Source organism: Spea bombifrons, chromosome 2 (genome assembly GCF_027358695.1).
Source record: "Spea bombifrons isolate aSpeBom1 chromosome 2, aSpeBom1.2.pri, whole genome shotgun sequence".
Taxonomy (NCBI): Eukaryota; Metazoa; Chordata; class Amphibia; order Anura; family Pelobatidae; genus Spea; species Spea bombifrons.
In genome coordinates, this window is record NC_071088.1 from 33,632,247 (window position 1) to 33,641,435 (window position 9,189).

At 42.5% G+C, this 9,189-nt stretch overlaps 1 long non-coding RNA gene across 1 annotated transcript; it reads right to left on the bottom strand.

The window, feature by feature from the left end:
* Positions 1 to 4,786: 4,786 nt before the first annotated feature.
* On the bottom strand, positions 4,787 to 8,850 carry LOC128474987 (uncharacterized). The gene is made up of 2 exons (XR_008346417.1): positions 8,754 to 8,850; positions 4,787 to 4,967 (listed from the first exon to the last, which is right to left on the bottom strand). It is a non-coding gene; the product is annotated as an uncharacterized LOC128474987 (long non-coding RNA).
* Positions 8,851 to 9,189: the final 339 nt, after the last annotated feature.

The window sequence follows — 9,189 nt, forward strand, 5'->3', positions numbered from 1 at the left end:
TAAGGTCTTGCAATGTGATATTTTCAGCAGAGGAAGCAGATACGCATAAATATCAGATAATGAGATGTGATTTTGTGGATCATTCATGAGAAATCCCCTACCGGCAATCGACTAAAATATGTTTGGTCTAAGTAAAAAAATAAATAAATAAATAAACACTCTAGAAGCATTAGTTACAAGCATAGTTACATAAATTCATGTCAAAACAATTACGGAAACTAGATGAAACCATCTGTTTTTATAGAGCTGGTTTTTTGTAACGCTGGTACAAATGGTGTGTAATTACAGTCATATAAGTATTAGAACATTCCCTGAAATAGGCACTATATGAAATTATTTCCATATTACACTGTGAAGGTGTAATAATATATAATTAAGCAAGATGCTTTTGATTTATGAATGGGTCCGGTATGAGTTAGAGGCAGATGATTGTAGATCAGTGATGGGCAACCTTTTTAGCGTTGTGTGTCAAAAATCGGCAAAAAATCGAGCATGCTTTCCTACCTTTCCTCTTTTCTCCTTACAGCTCCTTTTCCTGCTCTTCGCTCCTCTTCTTCTTCAGTTCTTCTGTCTTCTTCCGAGGGCACGGGGTTCAGAGGGCACGGACAGCGGTGGGCGCGGCTTCAGTGTTGTGCGCCGGGATCTGACAACAAACCCCGGCGCACAACAGCTGTTGCCGCGCGGATCGCAAGGGAGCGGTATCGGAGGTCTTTAACAGACCTCCGGCTCCCATGAGTGATTTTAAGCCGGGTTCAAGGGAGATCCTTGAACCGGCTTAAAATCACTCAAGGGAGCCGGTGGTCTGTTAAAGACCTCCGATACCGCTCCCTTGCGAGCCTGCTCCTCCAGCGGCGGACATTACTGTCCGTCTCTGGAGGGGTGCCCCCTGATGAGCGGCACCCGGTGCGGACCGCCCCCCCCCCAGGTACGCTACTGCACGTCACGCCCCCCCCCCCGTTCCTCCAGCACAGATTCTTTCATCCTCGGCGGCCGTGCAGGAGCCGAGGATGAATCGCATGAAATCCTGCGCGTGTCACCCCAAATGGCGTGTCATAGGTTCGCCATCACTGTTGTAGATTATCACAAGCAAGATTGACGTTAATTAGTTTAAGTACAAATATTACATCTATGTCCTCCATGAGAAAGATTGCTACTTTGAATGGCACCTGTGATCACAAAATTAAATACATTGTGCATTTTCTTCTAGCCATAGGCATGTTTGAAAGAGAAGTCAGAAGTATGGATGAACTAAACAGTTAAATATACCGTACAAGTCTCAATGTACCATATTGCTTTTCAGGATTCTAATTTCACTAATTCTTGTAATATACAGATTATATAACATATCGTTTTAGATTAAGGATATTTTATATATATATATATATATATATATATATATGTATGTATATTTACGGTGATTTAAACAAATTCACTTTTTTGTGTATAAGAAAATGTTCATATAGACTGGTCTGGTCCTCTGGCGGCGCTACATTGATGATGTACTGATTATATGGAAAGGGACACCAGAGGATCTCAATAAGTTTTTAGACTTTATAAATGACAACCAATACAATTTAAAATTTTCATCATGCATTCACCCTCAAGAAATTAATTTTCTAGATCTTACACTCTATATAGAGGAGGACATGATAAAATCCAAAACGTTCCTTAAACCAACAGATGGTAATAGTTACCGTATTTGCTCGATTATAAGACGACCCTGATTATAAGACGACCCCCCAAAATCTGAATATTAAATTAGGAAAAAAAGAAAAAGCCTGAATATAAGACGACCCCAAAGGAAAAAAGTTTTACCAGTAAATGTTAATTCATGTAAACTATTTTTTTAATAAAAGCTATGATTGAGAAAAATATTTTTTTTTGTTTTTATTTCCTTGTATTTTCCAACCTGTCCCCCAGTTACGCACATCTGCCCCCAGGCTTGCCACCCCAATATGGCACTGTGGCCCATGATATGCCTTTTAACCCTCTATATGCAACTGTGCCCCATGGTATGCCTTTTGACCCCCTATGTGCCACTCTGCCTCCAGAAATGCCTTATACCCCTATATCCCATTCTGGCATTTAGGGGGTTAAAATGCATATTATGGGGCAGAGTGGCATATAGGGAGGTATAAGGCATTTCAGGAGGCAGAGTGGCATTAAGGGAGTTAAAAGGCATTGTATAGAGCACTCTGCCTCCAGAAATGCCTTATACCCCTATATGCCACTCTGGCATTTAGGGGGTTAAAAGGCATATTATGGGGCAGAATGGCATATAGGGAGGTATAAGGCATTTCAGGAGGCAGAGTGCTCTATTAAATGCCCCCTTAACGCCACTCCAGAAATGCCCTATGCCCCCATTTAACACACACACACACACCCTATACCCCCATTTAACATACCCCCATTTAACACACACACACACACACACACACACTCTCTCTCGCTCCCCCCCTTCCCCTCTCTCATCCCCCTCTCACCCCTCTCTCCCCTCTCAGCCCTCTCTTACCGGTGCTTCCAGCCGGGGTAGCGGGTTGACGTCGCCTTCCGCTGCAGCCGCAAGGAGGTGGAGTTGGCAGCGGGGGTTTGTATGCGTCCGTCGCGTATACTTTCCCCGGCTGTCAGGGGTCAGAGATCAGAGTTCCCCGCACCGGTGCGGGGAACTCTGGTCTCTGACAGCCGGGGAAGGTCTACGCGAAGGACGCAGACAACCCCCGCTGCTAGCCACACCTCCTTCGGGCTGCAGCGGACGTTGTCTGCGTGGATGTCAACCCGCTGCCCCGGCAACACAGCAGGAAGCACCGGTAAGTGTGTGTGTGATGGGGGGGGGGTGAGACAGGAGGATCCAGGTCCCCTGCAGCGGTGCGGGGGATCTGGATCTTAGTCTCCTAATCAGACCTCTATTTGGAGGTCTGATTAGAAGACGACCCCGATTAGAAGACAAGGGGTATTTTTCAGAGCATTTGCTCTGAAAAAAACCTCGTCTTATAATCGAGCAAATACGGTATATTGACTACGCCAGCTGCCATCCCCCACACTGGTTGCAGAATGTCCATAAAGGACAATTCGCACATATCCGCAGGAATTGCACTAAGGACAATGATTTTTTTAACTCAAAGCGGATTATTAATGGATAAATTTAGAGAGAAATTATTAGAGAGAAAGCGCTTTTACAAAAACACCTGGATTGTACAATAAAGAAAAAGAGGGATTTTTTTCTGGGAGAAAGGGAACATAAATCTAAGAAAACGTTCGATTTTGCGCTCTTAACAAAATATAATGATAAGGCGTTTGAAATTAAAAAGGCAATAAAAAAATGCTGGCCTATTTTGCACCAAGATAACGTCTTAAAAAATCACCTCCCAGAAAAACCGAATATAATTTATAAGAAGGTTGAAAGTTTGAAATCAATTCTGGCCCCGAGCGTTCTGCCCCTAGTGACGGAAACCATAAAGGAAGATAACTCCTTTCTTAAAAAGAAAAATCCAGGGTTTTACAGATGCGGGAGATGCAAGCTTTGTAGGACGTGTTTAAAACAAGATAAAAAAGTTTCCACATTTACCAATCCACACTTACCAATCCACTCTCACTCTAACTGAATGATTTCCTACCTTTCCTCTTTTCTTCTTACAGCAGTCAGCTCCTTTTCTTTCTCTTCGCTCCTCTTCTTCTGTCTTCTTCCTGGTTCAGAGGGCACGGACGGCGGTGGGCGCGGCTTCAGTGTTGTGCGCCGGGATCTAACAAACCCCGGCGCACAGCAGCAGTTGCCGCGCAGATCGCGAGTGAGCGGTATCGGAGGTCTTTAACAGACCCCCGGCTCCCGGAGGTCTGTTAAAGACCTCCGATACCGCTCCCTTGCGAGCCTTCTCCTCCAGCGGCGGACATTGCTGTCCGTCTCTGGAGGGGTGCCGGCAAGTTGGCACCCCCCTGATGAGCGGCACCCGGTGCGGACCGCCCCCCCCGCCCCCCGCTAGGTACGCTACTGGGTCTAAGAACGTCATCTACCTCTTAGAATGCAGTTGTGGGATCCAGTACATCGGACGGACCACAAGGGAGCTGAAAGTTAGAGGCCTCGAACACCTCGGGGGTATACGCAACAATAGCCTAAAACACAGTGTTCCCAAACACTGTAACACTTGTAAGGATTTTTCCTTGGCTGATTTTAGGGTGATAGGAATAGATCTTGCCGCACCCCATTGGAGAGGTGGAGACTTGATACAGCTTTTGGCGAAGAAAGAGACAGAGTGGATCTTTAAATTTCAGACACATAAAAGGGGGGGGGGGTTAAATACTGACCTGGACATTCTAGCATTTATTAATGAATAAAAAAAAAAATCCACATTTTAAGCACTGAGACACATTTGAATGAGATGTAATGCACTTTATCATGTTGGCTTATAAGCTTTGCATTTGCACTTTTTTATATTTACTTACCTGGAATGATTTATTAGTTATGAACTACTCCTTTTCATGATGGAATTGTCCATTGCATAATAGAAAAAACAATGCACTTTCAATAAATAATGCACCTTTTAATAAATAATGCACCTTATATATATAAAATAATACATTAGTTTTTGCACTTTCTCACATATCACTTACCTGAGATTGTGTATTATCCTCTTATTTGTGGTACCGTCTATAGTTTTTTAATTCTTCCTCTTACTCTTATCTCCATTTTTATAGACTGGTATATGTCACATATGGATCTATTTATATAAACTTATATTTTAGATATATATAGACTTATACTTTTGTCAGTTAGTAAGACACACAGAGCATGTTTCTTATTCAAGTCTTTTTTATTTGTGGGATGCAAAAGGGAAATATGTCCGTTCTGTTTTAAGTATGCTTCGTCCCGGGACCTCTAAGCGAGCTATGGCTGTATTCTTCCTCCTTTGACTTGCAAGTGCACATTGACTGTGTTCGCCGTCCACGGAGATCATAACGGCGAATGAGGGTTCCTGTGGAGACGTACAGGGACGTAGTGGCGTCATGACGTACAAAGACGGGATAACGACGAGACTCGGCCCTCTACGGATACAACGTTGTGACGTACCCGGAAGCACGCATATAATATGGACTACGGACTCCAATAACATTTTACTTTGATTTTATTTGGTTTTATTGAGTTTGATTTTATTATTTGTTTATTGTCTCCTGAAGAAGCCGACGTGCTATCGGCGAAACGCGTCGAGACTAATAAAGTTGGAAGTTTATAGCTGTCTACCGGAGTATCCAATTGATTTAGCTTGTGCACATTACTCTTTGAGTTGTGCTACTTCATCTTTGTAAGTGCAATTTTTATTTATTCGTTTTGCGGCTTAAAGATATTGCACCATCTTGGTTCTCCTTGGTTTTACAGCTTTCAAGACTTATTATACATCAAGTGTATTCAGAGTCCGTTTGATGAGCTTCATATATCCAGCCCATTTGTGAGTCGATCTTACACCTCATTAATATATCGTTTATTTTACGTATTACACTATTAGTATTTTCTTTTTTGTTCCCCCATGTATATGCGCTCCACTATTTGCTGTTGGATGTTTGAAAGAGAAGTCAGAAGTATGGATCAACTAAACAGTTAAATATACCGTACAAGTCTCAATGTACCATATTGCTTTTCAGGATTCTAATTTCACTAATTCTTGTAATATACAGATTATATAACATTAGGGCTGAAACAACTAATCGATAATTATCGATTAATCGGATCGATTTTTATCGATTATAAAAAGGTTTTTTTCAGAGCAAATGCTATGAAAAACTCCTCTCCTTATAATAATCCGATCTCTGTTTGATCTCTGTTATAACACCGGAATCCAGATCCCCCGTAACGCTGCAGGAGACCTGGATTCCCCTCACTGTTGGCCGGTCTCTCACTTCCGTCTCTCTCCCCCTCCCATCTGCCTCCTCCCCCCTCCCATACACTGCTCTGCCTCTCTACCCGGCACTGTTACTGACAGGCACTTTCCCTGCAGCTTCATAGAAGCCTCAGTGTAAGTGAAGGTGAGTAACGGAGTCTGTCTGTGCGATGCAGACCCCCACCGGCTGACAGAGAATCATCCTCTCTGACAGCCGGTGAGGGTCTGCATCGCACAGACAGACTCCGTTACTGCCCTTCACTTACACTGTGGCTTCTATGAAGCTGCAGGGAAAGTGCCTGTCAGTAACGGTGCCGGGTAGAGAGGCAGAGCGGTGTATGGGAGTGGGGAGGAGTCAGAGGGGTGTATGGGAGCCACCCTCCAATACACCACTCTGCCTCTCTACCCGGCTCCCTAGTGTCTTGTCAGAAACGGAGGTTCACAGGAGGCAGAGTGGAGTATGGGAGGGGGGAGGAGGCAGAGTGGAGTATGGGAGGGGGAGGAGGCAGAGTGGAGTATGGGAAGGGGGAGGAGGCAAAGTGATGTATGGGAGGGGGAGGAGGCAAAGTGATGTATGGGAGGGGGAGGAGGCAAAGTGATGTATGGGAGGGGGAGGAGGCAGAGTGGTGTATGGGAGGGGGAGAAGCCAGAGTGGAATATGGGAGGGGGAGGAGGCAAAGTGATGCATGGGAGGGGAGGAGCCAAAGTGATGTATGGGAGGGGGGAGGAGGCAGAGTGGAGTATTAGAGGGGGGAGGAGCCAGAGTGGTGTATGGGAGGGGGCGGAGCCAGAGTGGTGTATGGGTGAGTTATAGTGGTGTATGGGGGGTATTATGAATTTTTAGGGCATATAGGGGGTATAAGGCATATGGATATTAGGCATATCAGGGGGGCATAAACATATCTGGGGGTAAAAGGTATATCAGGGGGCTCAGTGGCATATAGGGGGTATAAGACATATCGATATTATGCATATCAGGGGGGCATAAAACACATCTGGGGCAAAAGGTATATCAGGGGGCTCAGTTGCATATCACTGGCATATAAGGAGTATAAGGCATATCAGGGGCACAGTGGCATATCAGGGGGCACAGTGGAATCTGGCATATAAGAGGTATAAGGCATATATGGGGGCAGAGTGGCAAGCTGGGGGTCAGATGTGCATAACTGGGGGCAGTTTGGTAAATAAAAAAATTTAAACAAGGCTTTTTTCTCAGTTTTTATTAAATATGAAAAATAGTTAACATATGAATTAATATTTACTAATAACTTTGTATTAAAACCTAGTTTGAGAAACACTGTGTTTGGGTTCTTGTTGCATTTATTATTATGTCAGTAAAATAAGAAGGTGAATAGAGAGAGGCCATTGCAATAAAGAGATGAAAGTGTAAATTGTACGTTTTTTATTGCAATTTTTCTTCAATTTAAAATAATGTATTTTTTTTATCCGATTAATCGATTAATCGACAAAATAATCAGCCAACTAATCGATTATTAAAATAATCGTTAGTTGCAGCCCTATATAACATATCGTTTTAGATTAAGGATATCTTATATATTTATATATATATATGTATGTATATTTACAGTGATTTAAACAGATTCACTTTTTTGTGTATAAGAGAATGTTCATATAGACTGGACTAATTGAAGATGGAGACTAAACACGACGATTTTAGAGCTTTAATCTTTGTAACATAATCTGAAGATCCCAGATTGAATTAAAATCAGGGAATTTTATACCCCATCATCTGGCATAAGAACGTTTTTTTTTCAATTATTATTTTCCTTAACTACAAGTAAAATTAACAGAAATTTAAAAATATATATATTTTAAATTTTGAGCCATAGCACTACACATTTTGAAGTTTGGGTTTTTTTTGGTTAAAAAGGTATAACATCATTTAGAATGCAAAAACATTACTTCCATTCATTAATTTAGATTCTTAGTTTTATTTTGTTCACAAATAGAACTAGAGTCTCTTAGTGGATGCACTGAAGCTACACAGTATTGCCAGGGCTATAACCAAGAGTTATGTGTTAAAGCACCGGTGCGAAAAGTATTTAACTGGCGTTCTGGAGATAAATTACCGAGCATACCAGCAACCTGTCCTTTGCTATAGATGAAACAAATACTAAATAATTTAATAAAAAGTTTGCATTTATATCCGAATATAGACAAGTTAGGTGATGCATCTACAACAAGGCAAAAGAAAAATTTCCACGCATGATTAAGATAATGGGATGGGCATTAAGATATCCTTAATCTAAGACGAGATCAACAATTTATTAAAGTCTGAGTTTTATGCCAGGAAAGACGGGCAAATGGTAAGAAGGTACCTAGAACAAATCACTGCAAACCATGTGTAGCTATACTGACACACACCTAATAAACTAGGCAGCATCCTCTGTGCATCTATATATACACTTATATTATATATATTATATATATTATATATATATATATATATATATATATATATTGTGTGTGTGTGTGTGTGTGTATGCCAGAGAACGAATGACAGCATGATGTGTGCATCATACATAATGTCATTCCTTATCAATATTAAGCCAATAAAGTTAACAAATCCTTAGGACACGAATGTGTAATAAATGGGAAAAATAGTGTCTTCTGTGTACACTGTGCAGGTGAGTGACGAAGTAATGTGTGATGTACAATGCATCATAATATGAAGTCCATGAGAAGGGACTGATATTAGGTGGAAGAAGCGATTAGGGATCCCAAAGAATGATGAATTGGAGAGTAAATCGTAAACCCCGTGGAATACCTGAACCTTTTAAACCCACGGCTTCATTTTAAGCGATTAGCCTGTTTTTTTAATACAAATACACACTGCAAGCACGCGTGGGACATGTCATCACTCACCGGGTACCAGATCCTCTTCCTCCCCGGCCGCCATCGCAGTAATTTACTGAGGTACACAGAGTGATTTATATGTGCAGTGCCGACAGCCGGACAACTGGTGTAAACTCATTGACAGCCCGCTTGCCTAAAGCAGCGGAAGGTCGCTCGTCCGTCAGGGATCTGCGACCGGAAGTAAACAAACTGCCGGTCTATAGCAACGGGGGTGGGAGAAGCAGAAGAACAGGAGGAGGTGAGTGTCCTTATCTGGCGACACCTGGTGGCCGGAGGGCTTCACTTCGGTGTCGTGAGTGCTCAGTAGTGTACCGAGTAGGATCGGGCGTTAAACAGACTGCAGTGTGTCTAGTAACGGTGCACAGAAAGGGATGCAAAACGGAAGGAAAGAGACTTTAGGCAATACGGAGGCTGTCCTTTCAGGTTCAGTTTCTCCTCTCTCATA